At 43.8% G+C, this 16275-nt stretch overlaps 1 long non-coding RNA gene across 1 annotated transcript in view; it reads left to right on the top strand.

Annotated features, from left to right (window-relative positions):
• The window catches only part of LOC133240390 (uncharacterized), a 42842-nt gene extending 39571 nt beyond the window's left edge, over nt 1-3271 (top strand). Inside the window, exon 7 of the long non-coding RNA XR_009734215.1 lies at nt 139-3271. This is a non-coding gene — a long non-coding RNA (uncharacterized LOC133240390). The remainder of the gene's footprint in view (nt 1-138) is intronic.
• Nucleotides 3272-16275: the final 13004 nt, after the last annotated feature.

The following is a 16275-nucleotide window of genomic DNA, read 5'->3' as shown; positions in this document are numbered from 1 at the left end:
TTGTCAAGCTCATCTCCCACTGGATCCATTAACCCCCCTTGTCAACTTCTGTTTCAAGTTCCCTCATTCAGGTTATATCTCTTTTCTCAGTGGCTTTTCCCCCTACTAATAAGCAGTTTTGGTTTTACATATCTAAAGGTTTCCTCTGCATAGACAACCAGGAGATGCACTTATGTTCAAGTGAGAGTGAGTCAAATGATGGCCTTGAAAATACTGCTAACAAACTCTGCCCAACCTCCCATCCCTCTCCCTCAAGACCCCTCAGCATGCCCCTTGAACTCTCAAGATCTTGAGTGATAAATCCTCAACTGGAAAGGGAGGATTATCTTGCTACAGTTGGCCTGGTCCCAACGACCTCCAAATAACTTACTGGTGCCAGCCTGCTTCCTCAGGACCTGCTCCTAACTATTTCTTCATCAAGCTTTGGATTGAATAAGACACAGACAAGATGTCTTCACTTGTGAGTTGCTGTGAGTTGCTGACCAGGACCCTGTCCTGAAGCTGTTCTCTGTTCCACCGGTGCAAACAATGTGTATCTGAGAAGGGGACATTGTTTCCATTGTTTCCGCCTCCATTGTTTTACAGTGTTTTGAATTCTTTAATTTTTTAAAATTAGAATACAGTTGATTTACAATGTTGCATTAGTTTCTCCTATACAGCAAAGTATATCAGTCATACATATCCCTATGTCAACTCTTTTAGATTCTTTTCCCATACAGGTCATTACAGAGTATTCAAAAGTGTTCCCTGTGCTACATAGTAGGTCTTTACTAGTTTATTTTATATATAGTAGTATGTGTATATCAATTCCAGTCTCCCAGTTTATCCCTCCCACCCACCCCAGCTTCCCCCGCTGGTAATCGTAAGTTTGTTTTCTACATCTGTGACTCTATTTCTGTTTTGTAAATAAGTTCATTAGTACCATTTTTTTGGAGAAGGCAATGGCACCCCACTCCAGTACTCTTGCCTGGAAAATCCCATGGACGGAGGAGCCTGGTGGGCTGCAGTTCATGGGGTCGCTGAGGGTCGGACACGACTGAGCGACTTCACTTTCACTTTGCACTTTCATGCATTGGAGGAGGAAATGGCAACCCACTCCAGAGTTCTTGCCTGGAGAATCCCAGGGGCGGGGGTGCCTGGTGGGCTGCCGTCTATGGGGTTGCACAGAGTCGGACATGATTAAAGTGACTTAGCAGCAGCAGTACCATTTTTTTAGATTCCACATATAAGTGCTGTCATATGATATTTGTCTTTCTCTGTCTGACTTACCTCATTCAATATGACAATCTCTAGGGCCATCCATGTTGCTGCAAATGACATTATTTTGTTTTGTTTTGTTTTTTTTATGGCTAAGTAATATTCCACTGTATATATGTACCACTTAGAAGTACATATATACAAGAGGCACAAGTGAAGAGGAAAACATAGGCATAACTCTCTGACAAATTGCAGCCAGATCTTTTTTGATCTTCCTCCTAGAGTAATGAAAATAAAAACAAATGTAAGCAAATGGGACCTATGTAAACTTAAAAGCTTTTGCACAGCACAGGAAACCATCACCTAAACAAAAAGACAGCCTGCAGAATGGGAGAAAATATTTGCAAATGAAGTGACAGACAAGAAATTAATCTCAAAAATATACAAATAGCTCATACAACTCAAAATGAAAGAAAAACAACCCAATCAAAAAGTGGGTGGAAGATCTAAATAGACATTTCTCCAAAGAAGAAATACAGATGGCCAAAAAGCACATGAAAAGATGCTCAACATCATACCAGGCTCCTCCATCCATGGGATTTTCCAGGCAAGAGTACTGAAGTGGGGTGCCATTGCCTTCTCCGTCATTAATTATTAGAGAAATGCAAATCAAAACTACGCTGAGGTATCATCTCACACTGGTCAGAATGGCCATCATCAAGAAGACTGCAAAAAATACACTCTGGAGAAGGTGAGGAGAAAAGGGAACCCTCCTACACTGTTGGTGGGAATGTAAATTAGTACAGCCACTACGGAGAACAGTATGGAGGTTCCTTAAAAAACTAACAATAGACCTACCATATGAACCTGTTTTTAATTCTTTATGTGTATTTTGAGGACCTGTTTGAGTCCAGGCCCACATACCACCTAAGACAGACTTCCAAAACAGTTTCCACCCAGCCGGGAAATTTTGCACACTTATTGAATTATTTGAAGCTATACTGATTTTGTTTGTTTTTCAGTTTTTTGGCTAGTGAATCTTCTTGTTACCCAGATGTAACTTGGTGCATAGGTAAAATAGAAACTCAATAAATGTGAAAGGGGAGAGGAAGGGGGTGGAGATGTGAAATAATACTGTAAGATAGTCATATTAATATCCTAATATGAAAGATAAGATAACAAGGTGATGCTTGGAAAATGTAATTCACTTGAAGTGTGGCAGAGAGACAGCCAAAGCAGATAGACTTGGGGGATTTCCTGCCTCATCACTTTCTAGTTATATGATATTGGTCAAGTTGCTTAATTGCTCTCAGCCTATTTCCTCATTTATAAAATTAATGCCAATGACATTCAAATTAAATAAGATAACGTATGCAGGAAAACTTTGCACAGTTCATGTCACATAGTCAGAGCTTAATAAATACTATGAACCATTATCACTGCAGAAGTTTTCACATAGAGTATTCATTGGAACCATATTCGATTCCAAAGCCCTTGGGATGCTTCTATGAGGCCACATGTGCAGCCCTCCAACCTTCCTCTCAGAGTACAGTTCTAAGAAGCTGATGCGTCACTGCCTGCTGAATCACTCCCGACAGGGATCTGCTATGAACAACATGTGCTTCTTGCTCTCTGGTTGCTTCAGGCCTTGCCACCAAGATTGCTCAAGAGGGTCCGACAAGGACCACAGGGGCTGTTCCACTCCAGGCTTAGTGGGACCTCGCCTGGGGAATGGGGTCCATGTACAGGTGAGGGGCCGCATACCACATAGTGTTCAGAGAAGGAAAATGGGAAACCAGCAGAAGCCCTTTCCACCTAAACCACATGGCCATGCATACCTTCTGAGTGTTCACCTGTACAGCAGCCTCAGAAGACTTCTAAGGATTTTCAAGGATGTAGAGAAAGACAGTTAAAATGATCCAGGACACAAAGGAGGACTTGACGCAAAACTAAATGATGAGAATCTCTTAATCCAGAAAGATGATAACTTATATGGCCAAAATCTAAAATGGTAAAAAAAAAAAAAAAAAAAAAACATTTTTAAGCAAAAAGAAAATTTGGAAACATAACCACAGCATATCACATCACCAAATGACAGAGTATTAAGACTAGAGGAAAACCATTTAAACTTCTAGCACTTAAAGAAAAGATAAGGAAATACCAAATGACAAATGCATAAGAAAGAGACAATGAATCTATTGCTTTTAAAATGGTGTAATTCAAAATATATTCTTTAGTATTTTCACCCTGTTTCCAGAGAAAAGACTTAAAGCTGCAGTTCAAAATGAAAACTACTTAAGGAAAAACGAAATGAGGTACCTCTTTCTAGACCATTCTAAACTGCAAAGGGCATTTCAGTCTTGGAGGTCCCCCAGTGTTTCAGGGCCCCACATTGCTAGAAACCAGGGGGCTGAAATAAAACTTGCTAAGTATTTCCTCCAGTCTCATTTAGAAACAAGGAAACTGAGGACTAGGGAGGGGAAGGAACATTGAAGAGCCCAGCTAGTCAATGTATCAGTCAGAGTCCATCTGGGAAGAGAAACCACACAGAAGGGAATAGAGGGAATTTTATTCAGGGAATTGACTGGACATATGATGCGTATGCAGAAAAGTCAGCAGGAGCCAGCCAGTGAGGCACGCCAAGATTACCAACAGCAGAAAGCCAGAGAGGACAAGGCAGGGGACGTAGAACTGCAAGAACCTTGCGACCGTTCTCCTTATAGAAAGTGGCAGCTTTGTCCTGTGGGAGCTGGTACCTCCCCTGTTATAGATTGTAGCCTGTGGTATTGCCCGAGGCAGAAAGGAAGGAGAGAAATACCTTGGCTTATTTCTTACTCTGCTGTCTTAAGTACCTTCAGTTGACTTCCCATGGGTTAGGCCCAGTAGGAAGCCAGGAGACACTGTAGGGAGAGGGGATGTGACACAGAGCAGAGCAGAGAAAGAGTAAGGAGTGGGCCTGAGAGTTCAGACTTGAGGACCACAGCATCCATCATTAAACAATCATTTCCTGGGCACTCCCCTGGGCAATGGTACTGTCCTGGTAGGACATAGTAATCTTTGGAGGCACCCATCAGAGCTGCCTCTCATGTGCAAACTATCGGGGCTGTGTCATAGTTTGCTAATTCCTGATCGGTTTTCCCGTCAGAGAATGGTTCATATTTAATAGAAACCCATTATCAATCTTTCTAAATGGCAAACATTTTCTTAGTATGTTTGCTTGGATTTCCATATATTGAGTTAGTTTTCTTTGTCTTTGGAGGCTGGGTGGGGTGGGGGGCTCTTCCTGGAACTATATTGGCATGCTAAAATTTTTAATTTAGGATGAAAGCATTCCCCAGAAGTGGTTTGTAGAGATAAGGACTTTAGTCCCTTAAAATAGCCACCAGCAACCCTAAACTATCCCAAATAAACATACAATCAAATCCTTGAACTTGCTGTGTGTGTGCAGCTTCAAGACAGGTCCTTAACTCTAACTTGCAAGTAAATTACAGCCCTTAAGAACTCTCTCTATAAGCTCTCTAGAGCTCTGTCTCTCTAGAGCTGCCACATACCAAGAGGCAGGGGTCAAGCTCTGAATCTAGAACAACACCTGCACCACAGACAGTAACCAATAGAGAGGCTTGGTGGGGGCGGAGCTGGAGCAGTGTCCTGGAGACCGCTTGTGTCAGGAGTTAACCCTTTCCATGTTGCACTCTCGAGGGGATGGCGGCAGGTGGGCTATGGAAGTGGTCAGGACAATAGTTAACTGTCAAATATAGTTCAGTAAGCATTCTGGCATACTGCCTGAATATCAACATTGCCACAAGGTTCCTGAAACAGGGTGCTCATTGACAAAATGGAAAATCTTTTGGTATCCAGAAAAAGGGACCCTAATTGCTAGCCTTGGGGTGGCCTCTTCACCTGTTTTCTCCCCAGGATCGTTGGTAACTCCAGGGCAGTGACACCTCTAACTCATGCTTGGGTCTGGTCCCAAGGGCAGTGCCAGGCACACAGACGACTGGCACACAGGAGAGGAAACCGACCATGGGCGCTTGTGGAGTGGATGAAAGGTTGAGCATCTCTTCCTCCCTCACGGTCAAGTTTTTGGGGCTTTTTATTTTTCCAAGATCTTCCAGAAAAAGCAGAACCTTCACCCAGACAGGGCAAGTGTGTCACAAAGTTCTGCTTTCACTGTGTGTTAAGTGGAAATGATTAGGCAAGCGGGTAGTAAGAGATTCCTCTCTGTGTTTCCTCTGTATTGGGAGGTTCTGCCATGGACCTCTGCACACTCAGACCTACAGTGCAAATTGCGATAATTGCACTGATAACCCCAGGATGCCTCACTTATCTGTCATCATGGCTTATCCACACAGAACGTCGCTGAGGGGGCCACTTCCTGCACACATACGTAGGTGTGAAGATGCTGGGATGTGAGAGTGTGTGCGTGTGTTTTCAGGACTGACTTGAAGCAGTCAGTGTTTGACTGAAGTGATGGCACTTGTTCCAAGAGCTTTTGGCTGATGTGGTTCTTTCTGTCCCTGGGCTGTGAGATCTGGACTAGGCTCAGAAACCACTGACCCTAAGACGGTTATAACTGTCTCCTCCCCACTGTCATTCACTGAGCAGTAAATGTTCTCAGCTCTCTCAGAGGTATGTCAGGGTGACCTAACTGCACCCCCTAGGCATGTTCCAGCTGGACTGGTGGGGATGTGAAATCAGTGAAGCTTTTTGGTTGGTTAAACTCTGCACTGAGAGTTGGTGGATCTGTCAGAGATTCTCAAACCTGACTGTATTATTTATACTGCCATGGGAAACTTTCTAAAAATACAAATATTGAGGCCCCTTCCCAGATGAAAATCAGATTTGTTAAGAATGCAGCCTGGACATTTTGTTGTTGCTGTGTTTTTAACTCTCTAGTTGATTCTAATGAGCAACCAAGATTGGTTGACCTTATCTGTCAGCCTGGTCATTTACCCCGAGTTCCCTTATCTATAAAAGAGATTTCATAGTGGCAGCAGCCCATCTCCCAGAAATGAGAGCAAGAATGCAGGATCTATATAGGTTCTGCGCATTTTTTAAACTGTGTTGTTTGTTTTGATACTGTTAAGCATCATGAGTTCTTTGTAAATTTTGGATACTACACTCATCTCACACGCTAGTAAAGTAATGCTCAAAATTCTCCAAGCCAGGCTTCAGCAATATGTGAACCATGAACTTCCTGATGTTCAAGCTGGTTTTAGAAAAGGCAGAGGAACCAGAGATCAAATTGCCAACATCCGCTGTATCATGGGAAAAGCAAGAGAGTTCCAGAAAAACATCTATTTCTGCTTTATTGACTATGCCAAAGCCTTTGACTGTGTGGATCACAATCAACTGTGGAAAATTCTTCAAGAGATGGGAATACCAGACCACCTGATCTGCCTCTTGAGAAACTTGTGTGCAGGTCAGGAAGCAACAGTTAGAACTGGACATGGAACAACAGACTGGTTCCAAATAGGAAAAGGAGTACGTCAAGGCTGTATATTGTCACCCTGTTTATTTAACTTATATGCAGAGTACATCATGAGAAACGCTGGGCTGGAAGAAACACAAACTGGAATCCAGATTGCCAGGAGAAATATCAATAACCTCAGATATGCAGATGACACCACCCTTATGGCAGAAAGTGAAGAGGAACTCAAAGGCCTCTTGATGAAAGTGAAAGTGGAGAGTGAAAAAGTTGGCTTAAAGCTCAACATTCAAAAAACGAAGATCATGGCATCCGGTCCCACCACTTCATGGGAAATAGATGGGGAAACAGTGTCAGACTTTATTTTTCTGGGCTCCAGATTCACTGGAAGATGCAGTGGTGCATCTTCCAGTGAATCACTGGAGATAGTGACTGCAGCCATGAAATTAAAAGACGCTTACTCCTTGGAAGGAAAGTTATGACCAACCTAGATAGCATATTCAAAAGCAGAGACATTACTTTGCCAACAATGGTTCGTCTAGTCAAGGCTATGGTTTTTCCTGTGGTCATGTATGGATGTGAGAGTTGGACTGTGAAGAAGGCTGAGCGCCGAAGAATTGATGCTTTTGAACTGTGGTGTTGGAGAAGACTCTTGAGAGTCCCTTGGACAACAAGGAGATCCAACCAGTCCATTCTGAAGGAGATCAGCCCTGGGATTTCTTTGGAAGGAATGCTGCTAAAGCTAAAACTCCAGTACTTTGGCCACCTCATGCTAAGAGTTGACTCATTGGAAAAGACTCTGATGCTGGGAGGAATTGGGGGCAGGAGGAGAAGGGGATGACAGAGGATGAGATGGCTGGATGGCATCACTGACTCAATGGACGTGAGTCTGAGTGAACTCCGGGAGTTGGAGATGGACAGGGAGGCCTGGCGTGCTGCGATTGATGGGGTCGCAAAGAGTCGGACATGACTGAGCGACTGATCTGATCTGATCTGAATCCCTTGTCAATCATATCGTTTGCAAATATTTTCTCCTGACATGTGGGTTGTCTTTTCATTTTGTTTATTGTTTACTTTGCTGTACAAAAAACTTTTGAGTTTAAGTAGGTCCAGTGTGTTTCTCAAAAAATGATATACAGATGGCCAAGAGGCACAGGAAAAGATGTTTAACATCGCTAATTATTAAATGAATGCAAATCACAATGAGCTGTCACCTCACATCACCCAGAATGGCCATAATAATTTTAAAAAAATCCACAAAAAATAAATGCTGGTGAGATGTGGAGAGAAGGGAACTCTCCTACACTGTTGGTGGGAATGTTCATTGGTACAGCCACTATGGAGAACGGTATGAAAGTGAAAGTGAAAGTCGCTCACTTGTGTCCGACTCTTTGTGACCCCATGGACTGTATAGACTGTATATTTTGGCCTGAATTATCCAGGCCAAAATACTGGAGTGGGTAGCCTTTCCCTTCTCCAGGGGATCTTCCCAACCCAGGGATCAAATCCAGGTCTCCCTCATTGCAGGCAGATTCTTTACCAGCTGAGCCACAAGGGAAGCCCAAGAATATGGAGTAGGTAGCCTATCCCTTCTCCAGTGGATCCTCCTGACCCCAGGAATCGAACCAGGGTCTCCTGCATTGCCGGCAGATTCTTTACCAACTGAGCTGTCGGGGAAGCAGAGAACAGTGTAGAAGTTCCTTAAAAAAAAAACACCAAAACTAAAATTAGAGCTACCATATGACCGTACAATCTCACTCCTGGACATACAGCTAAAGAAAACCATGATCCAAAGGGATACATACACCCCCAATGCTCACTGAAGCACTGTTTACAATAGCTAAGACATGGAAGCAACCTAAATATCCATCGACAGACGAATAGATAAGAAGATGTGGTACGTATATACAATGGAATATTGCCCAGCCATTAAAAAGAATGAAATAATGCCATTTGCAGCAACATGGATGGACCTAGAGATTGTCACACTGTGTGAAGTAAGTCAGACAGAGAAGGAGAAATATCATGACATCCCTTATATGTGGGATCTGTAAATGAATGATGCAAATGAACTTACTTACAAAACAAAAAGGGACTCACAAACGTAGAGAACCAACTTTTGGTTGCCCAGGGCAGGAAGGATGGGGGGAAGGGATAACTAGGGAGTTTGGGATTGACATGTACACACTGATATATTTAAAATGGATAACCAGAAAGAACCTACTGTGTAGCACATGGGACTCTGCTCAATGTTATGTGGAAGCCTGTATGAGAAGGGAGTTTGGGGGAAGAATGGATACATGCATATGTATGCCTGAAGGTCTTCCTTGTTCACCTAAAACTATCACAACTCTTAGATGTATCACAATTAACTTGTTTGTTCATTGGCTTAACCCCAATACAAAATAAAAAGTTTTTTTTTTTTAAAAAGAATGCAAAATCTAGAATAAAAGAAATTGGGTGTTAGAGTTCCAGTGACTAGCCTTGTGATTGTGGGAATGCTACTCAATCTTTCTTGGTCTCAGGCAACAGCTCAACTTGTATGACTTGTGAGAATTAAATGAGATAACTCCAATAGAGCATTTATACCTGACATACAGTACGTGTTCAATGCATGTTAGTCATTATTTTTCTGAAAGCATTCCCTGGGTTCTTTGGAAGGGCTGTCTACCCATGACAGTGGTTGTCTTGTAATGATTCAGTATTGTCATCATAAACTGTGGTTCTCAAGTCCTCATAAATGAAAATGTTACCTAACCTAAGATAAGGGAGGAGAAAGGATGGACCTAAAGGACCCAAAGCCAAGAGCTGTTTCTCAACAGCAGAGAAGAGTTGGTCTGATTGGTTTCTTCAGACAGAATAGTCAGAAGCCAGTCTAATGAGAGTCCAGGTTTCCATAGCAGTTAAGGGAGCTTACTGGGAGCTTTTTAAATGCTCCTCACACACACACAGACTCCCTGGGGGTTAGATAGACTTCAGCTGAAGGCCACTAGCTATAATGGACAATGTACCTGAAGCTTTGTAAGGCAAGGAGGCTCCAGCCACTCCAGAATGAAGACTAACCCACTGTCTGAATTCATCGCAAGATGACGCTTTGAGTTCCCCATGTATGTGAAGCATCTCTGCCAGCTGCCAACACATTACTAAGACTCTGAAGGCGAAAGCTAACCTTTTGCCCTGGCTATTCAGAGTCCTGGCAATGAAATAATCTGGCCTAATAAAAGAGGCAGCCAGACTCTGCCTACTTGGAAAATGAAGTTCATTTAAGTAACTCTCAGAAGGAAGAAAAAAAGAGCAATTTATACAAGTTAGAACACAGGAAGGATAAATGCAGACACCTCATCCATTATCTTTCTGTGGAAGACACCCCATTTTTTCTGGCCTGCCACACTTGGAAAGTCAAGTGGCTTCCTCTGGGGTTCCGTTCTTCTTACTGCAGGGTTTTATCATGTTGAAGAGACTGGAGTATGAATTCTGAGAAGGCTCTGCTTGGCAGTTACGCATGCTGGCTCAGGTCTAGATCCAGAGACTAGTGGGGTGGGATGCCTATTCAGTGACATCTCAGACCATGACACCCCACACTCACAGGAAAAATGAAGGCCAGCGCAAGAACAGTAGAATTTCTAATCCAAGTTACCTATTAATTCAACATTTACTCCTTTCTAAAACTTAAGTTTATAACTTGAGTTGGCCTACTCAGTTATCATTTGGTGTTCAGTCCCAGAAGTGCGCCAAAGTAAAGTGGTGAATCTCCAGGTATTCTTTGAAGCAGGTTCTGAAGGCCTCACTCCTTATTGAGCCTGCAATGGTTAGGATACCTCCCCTCGGCTTATGCTCTGGGGACATCCTGGGTTAATCAAAAGGTTCGTTTGGATTTTTCCAAACTTTTCAATGAATCTTTTGGCCAACCCAATACATTTCTGAGCTTAAGCAGGAAGAGTTATAGAGCTGTATCATGGAGGTCCAGGTTTCCACTGGACTCTGATCTGGAGAGGACTCTTTCTGCCAACATAAGACAGTATCTTCTCTCTAACCATTGCAAGACGGCAGGCAATGAAAAGACACAGGGAAGTCCTCTTAGAGAGAGAAACCATTCCTGGGTTATATAACAGACTACCAGCCAGTGTCTTTCAGAATATATTTGAAGAACCATCTAAACCTCAAATCGAGTTGATAAACACTTGATTCCTGAGAGTAACCACATTGTTGTTGTCATTTAGTTGCTAAGACACGTCTGACTCTTTTGCGACCCTGTGGATTGTATGCTGCCAGGTTCCCCTGTCCATGGGATTTCCCAGCAAGAGTACTGGAGAGGGTTGCCATTTCCTCTTCCAGGGGATTTTGCCAACCCAGTGATCGAACCCTTGTAGCCCGCATTAGCAGGCAGACTCTTTACCACTGAGCCACCAGGGAAGCCCCAACCACATTAACAGAGACTGAGTTAATGAATTTAAATATTAATAAGGGTTCTAACACAAGAACAATATCCACCCCAGTCTAACAGCACTGAACAAGAACAGTATGGAACACAGAGAAGAGTGTGGAAGATGAGGGTCAAGCTGGGCTCTGACAGAGTCTGCTCTGTAAACACTGACTCGTGGTGATGGGACCCCACTGTCAGCTGTCACTGCCTTCCACTCTGAGCTCTTCTCCACTCTCCACTGATGACAATTCCACCTGCACAAGAGCAGGAAGCAGAGGGAGGCGTGCCAGCTGGTCCAAGGGAGTCACAAGAAGAGGTTTACACCACACAATACTAGAAACCTGCTTCATAAAATGTGTTAGACAAATGTCTTCTCCTCTTAACCCCTTTCCTTCAGGGCCCTCTATGAGCCCTTCTTTTCCTGTGATTCTTCTCCAAAGCAGTTCTCAGCCCAACTTGTACCTCCTTCCTTCTCTCCTGGATAATTTTTTTTTTTTTCCTGTAACATCCAAATCCTCCCCTTCCCTTATTTTGAAGAGCGGCTCCCCACTACTTCATAGAGTTGGGGATCAGCCTGGTGCCCAGTCCAGGAGGCTCTCTTCTGCTCCAAAGTAAGTTCATCAAAGCAGGTGTCAGTGCAGGCATCTCTCCCTGTGAAAGGCTTCCTCAGGCTGCACAGATTCCATCATTCAGAGTGTGTGCTAGGACCCTCTTCTGGAAAACAAAACAGATAAAAATCTCTGCTCTTAGGGCTTCCATTCTAATAGGGGGAAATAAAGTTTTATGTGATACACACATGTGCACACACATGTTTGGTGACTGATTTGCGTGCATGTGTGTGTGTAAATTAACAGGCCACTCTGTCATTCTCACTCCAGCATGTAAGTTCAGTCATTCTCAACAAATCTGTCTGGCATTTTCTTCATCTAACTGCTCTGCCCCTGTGAGATGGCGAGTGAGTGGAGCCAGCTTAGCTGGCGGTGGGGCGGGGGTGAGGTGTGATTCCCACGAGGCTCTTAGGGAGTGCACTGTCCCGGGGCCTCTTACTTGCAGGCGCTGCAACGGAATGTGGTCAGGAGGCACACAGCAGACCCAAATGAGACGACCATCTGAGAGGCTGAGGAAAAGAAAGTGCCGTAGGGTAGCGTGGAAAGTGGGAGTCCAGAAACCAGGACAGCACAGCAAAGAGTGGTAGAACAGCAAATGGAAAGCTGTCCCAGACGGGACGGGAGACAGAGAGGTGATGGCGTTTCAGGCAGGTACATGAAGATGAGCCAAGATCCTCAGAGATCCTTAAGGGAACAAGTTATACTCCTGCAGTATCCTTTCCCTTCTTCCTCTCCCCCTGTTTCTTAAATCTTCCTCCACAAGCCCGACCTGGACAGGGATCTTCTCTGTCTTGCTCAGAATAGTACTTTGCAAAGAGTGGGTGCTTAATAATTATGGGTGGACCCAATGATGGGCTTGCCCTCTGAAGCCTTCCAGCCCAGCTCAGCTTCATGATTTCTCCTCTGAACTGAAGCCCTTAGTGACCTGGCAGGAGGCTTTTCCACTATGGAAAGCACACAGAATGAAATCTTGGCTCTGCCTTTTATCATGTTTCCAAGTCATTTAGTCTCTTTCCACTCTCAATTTTCTTGTCTGCAAATGGAAATACTCCTCCCAGGTTTGTACTGAGAACCACAGGACAAGCATATAGGCATGGACGTCCCTGGCACTTTAAACCACAAATTCAGTAATTATCTTGCACTGCCATTTGGGATGCTTCTTTTGTCAAAAACACAAATTGAATCCTGATTTGTCTGCCATGCAGCTTTGCTGGCCTCCTAGCCTCCAGCAAAGCTTAGGCTATGCTCTTAAGATTATGCTCAAGGCCAGGAATCACACTTTTTTAAGGTTTTGCTATGTTTTATTTCTCTTGTTTTATTTTCAGCTTTCTTGGGGTGTATTGACAACTAGCAATCATATATATATATATATATATATATAGTATGCAACTTGATGGTTTTATGTATGTACTCATGGGGAAATGATCAGCACAATCAAACTAGTTAACAGATCCATCACTTCACATAGTTACAATTTTCTTTTTTTCTTTCTCTTTTTTTGTGGTAAGAACACTTAAGATCTACCCTCTAAGCAAATTTCAAGTATACAATACAGCACTGTTATCTGTAGTCACCATGCCATTAGATCTCCAGAACTTATTCATCTTGCATAACTGAAACTGTGTGTACCCTTGACCAAAATTTCCTCATTTCCTCCTGCCCTCAGCCCCTGGCAACCACCATTCTACTCTCTGTTTCTATGAATTCTAATATTTTAGACAGGAAGGATGTCTTACTTATCTGTGTCTTTAAGAGAATCTAGTCCCTTGCTTCTTTGTCCCCAACAGACATCAATACATTTGTTGGTTGTTTAACACTCTATTAAAAAAACAGTATTGGGGCTTTTGATCTGGAAGCTCATTTTCTGACTGTAAAATATTATGGTATTCTCTACAGACTACAGTCTCTTGGCTCTGAGAGGTTAAGTAAACTCAAAGGATGAATAATCTCAAGAAAGTGTTGTATTCCTGCATGATAGATTTATAAGCTTCAAGGGATGCTGGGGGGACATCCCGGGGTATTTGGGGGTACTGTCCAGAAGGACAAACATTTTCCCTGGCTTGGATGGACTCTGGCTCTGACTGGCTTGGCATGTGACACCCTGCCTGGCAAGACAGGACAAGAAATGAATCAATTGCCCAGTGAAATGGTATGTGCTATTTCTAAGCTGCCTAGCTAATGAGTACTGCACAATCCAGCAGCCCACTCTGATTTGTCACACCAAAGGCTGCCTTCTTAGTAAACAGTTGTCCACACTTCTGTTCGTTCTGAGTCACCACTTAGTGTTCAAACTGAAATGCCAGTGCAGGTCCTTGGAATACACCATGCAGTGTGAAATCAGAGGAGGTGGGGCTGGGTGGGATGGCACTTCCCGTGGAAACATCCATGTCCTACAAGGGAGCCAGAGCCTCAGCTAGGGTTCGGCAAAGGATGGTTGCAGACAGCTGCCTGTTCATAGTTACCCCATCTCCTAGGTAAATCCCTCTCTTTATAGCTGAGGAAATCGAGGGTGAGCTGGTTCAGTGACTTGCACATGGTCTCACAAGCTTTTTCATGAAACTCCTGGCTCCTACCCTCTCCTAACTTATCCCCCTCCTCGTCCCACATGTATCCTCTTTCCCAGTCAAATTCAGTCACGATAGCTCCTTGAGTGCACGATGTTACTTCACTTCTCTTGCCTTTGCACGTGTGTTCCCTCGCCGTGAAATGCTGTTTCTGCTCCTCCAGGGTAGCGGACAACTCACTCTACAAGGTCCAGCTCAAGTGTCCTGTCCTTTCACAAAGCCTGACCAGCTGTCACACCCCAGCACGCCCCCTTCCTCATCAGAGCAGAGCTGTTCACTTTGTTCTCTGTGCTGCCTGCACCGTACTCCCATCACTCCCAGTGCCTGGGATTACATCACTTGTTAGAAGTCTAGTATTTGCTTTCATAGGCCATGGAGTCAAGCATCAGTAAGGGCTATGTTCACTCGCAAGTAAGAAAAAGCGCACTTAATTCATAGCTTAGACAAATTAGAGAATTAATTTTTTTTTTTTTTTGCCATGAGAACTCCATGATACCACTAGAGACCCAGTTTTCCCATCTTTACTGTGGTTTTTTTTCCCTCATGCTTGTCACCCAGTGGTCACAAAATGGCTGCTGTTTCACTGTGTCTATATTCCAGGCTGAAAAAAAAGTAGAGGTAAAGGATAATGATGTATTCACTAATCAAGTCTGCTCGTTTTACAGAGCATTTCTAGAAGCCCCACTTAGTGACTCTTTTATCTCCTTGGTCAGAATGATATTTGAAGGATAACCCATAGTGTCAAAAAAGAATGGGAGACATATTTGTTTAATTGGACGTATTGAAACTCACAATATAATTTGGGTTTGGTTAGTAAGGCAGAACGGGGAGAATTAATATTGAGTAGACAAGTATCATTGTTTAACCATACACAGAGATTATGTTTCACTTAGCATTCTCTCTGGGGCTTAGCATAGGGCATGGCTCATAGTAGATACTCAGTAAATAAAAGTCTAAGAAAGAAAGGAAGTTTTCTGACTCCTCAACCAATGATGTTTTCCCAGTATGACTTAGCACATCTTTGACCTTTCAGACATGAAGCAAGGCTTCCTGGGTGTGTGAAGGAATGACAGAGGGAGAAGTGATCGGAGGGGTCTCAGACAGATGCTTACTGCCCAGCTGGCAACTCTCAGCTTAGCAATGCCTCGGAGCTAGGAGGAAGGTATAGTAGGGTCCTTCTTGGCATGTACGTTGTCCTTGGGACCCCTATTCCTAACTCAAAAAAAGCACATTAGTCACTACACTTCAAAAGTATCACCAGGTTCCTGGGACATCTCTTTCTCCTTTTCCAGTTGAGAATCCTCAGCCACAAGGCTGGACTCAGTCTTGCTTCCTTTAAGGCCAGGCACTATTTCCGTGGGCTTCCCAGGTGGCGCTAGTGGTAAAGAACTGCCTACCAATGCTGCTGCTGCTAAGTCGCTTCAGTCGTGTCCGACTCTGTGCGACCCCATAGACGGCAGCCCACCAGGCTCCCCCGTCCCCGAGATTCTCCAGGCAAGAACACTGGAGTGGGTTGCCATTTCCTTCTCCAATGCATGGAAGTGAAAAGTGAAAGTGAAGTTGCTCAGTCGTGTCCGACTCTTAGCGACCCCATGGACTGCAGCCCACCAGGCTCCTCCCTCCATGGGATTTTCCAGGCAAGAGGACTGGAGTGGGGTGCCATTGCCTTCTCCGGCCTACCAATGCAGGTAGAAGTAAACACATGGGTTCGCTCCCTGGGTTGGGAAGATCCCCTGGAGGAGGGCATTGGCAACCCACTCCAGTATTCTTGCCTGGAGAATCCCATGGACAGAGGAGCCTGGCAAAGCCTCGCAAAGAGTCAGACACTACTGAAGTGACTTAGCACACACACACTATTCCTGTATGTCATGCTTGTGCTATCAAGCTTTCCATTATTATGAACAACTTTGCAATGAACCTCATTGAAATAAATCTTTGGGTTCATCCTTTGCATTTTAATGATTATTTCCTTAGTCTAAATTCCAAAAAGTAGAAATGCTAGGTGTAAGGCTATGCTCATTCTTAAGGTTTCCCGTGAGTGTTGTCTAACTGTCA

The sequence above is a fragment of the Bos javanicus genome, chromosome 28, assembly GCF_032452875.1.
Source record: "Bos javanicus breed banteng chromosome 28, ARS-OSU_banteng_1.0, whole genome shotgun sequence".
In the NCBI taxonomy this organism is placed as follows: domain Eukaryota; kingdom Metazoa; phylum Chordata; class Mammalia; order Artiodactyla; family Bovidae; genus Bos; species Bos javanicus.
The sequence above is the reverse complement of the archived record's forward strand: the minus strand, read 5'-3'. Positions and strand labels throughout refer to the sequence as shown.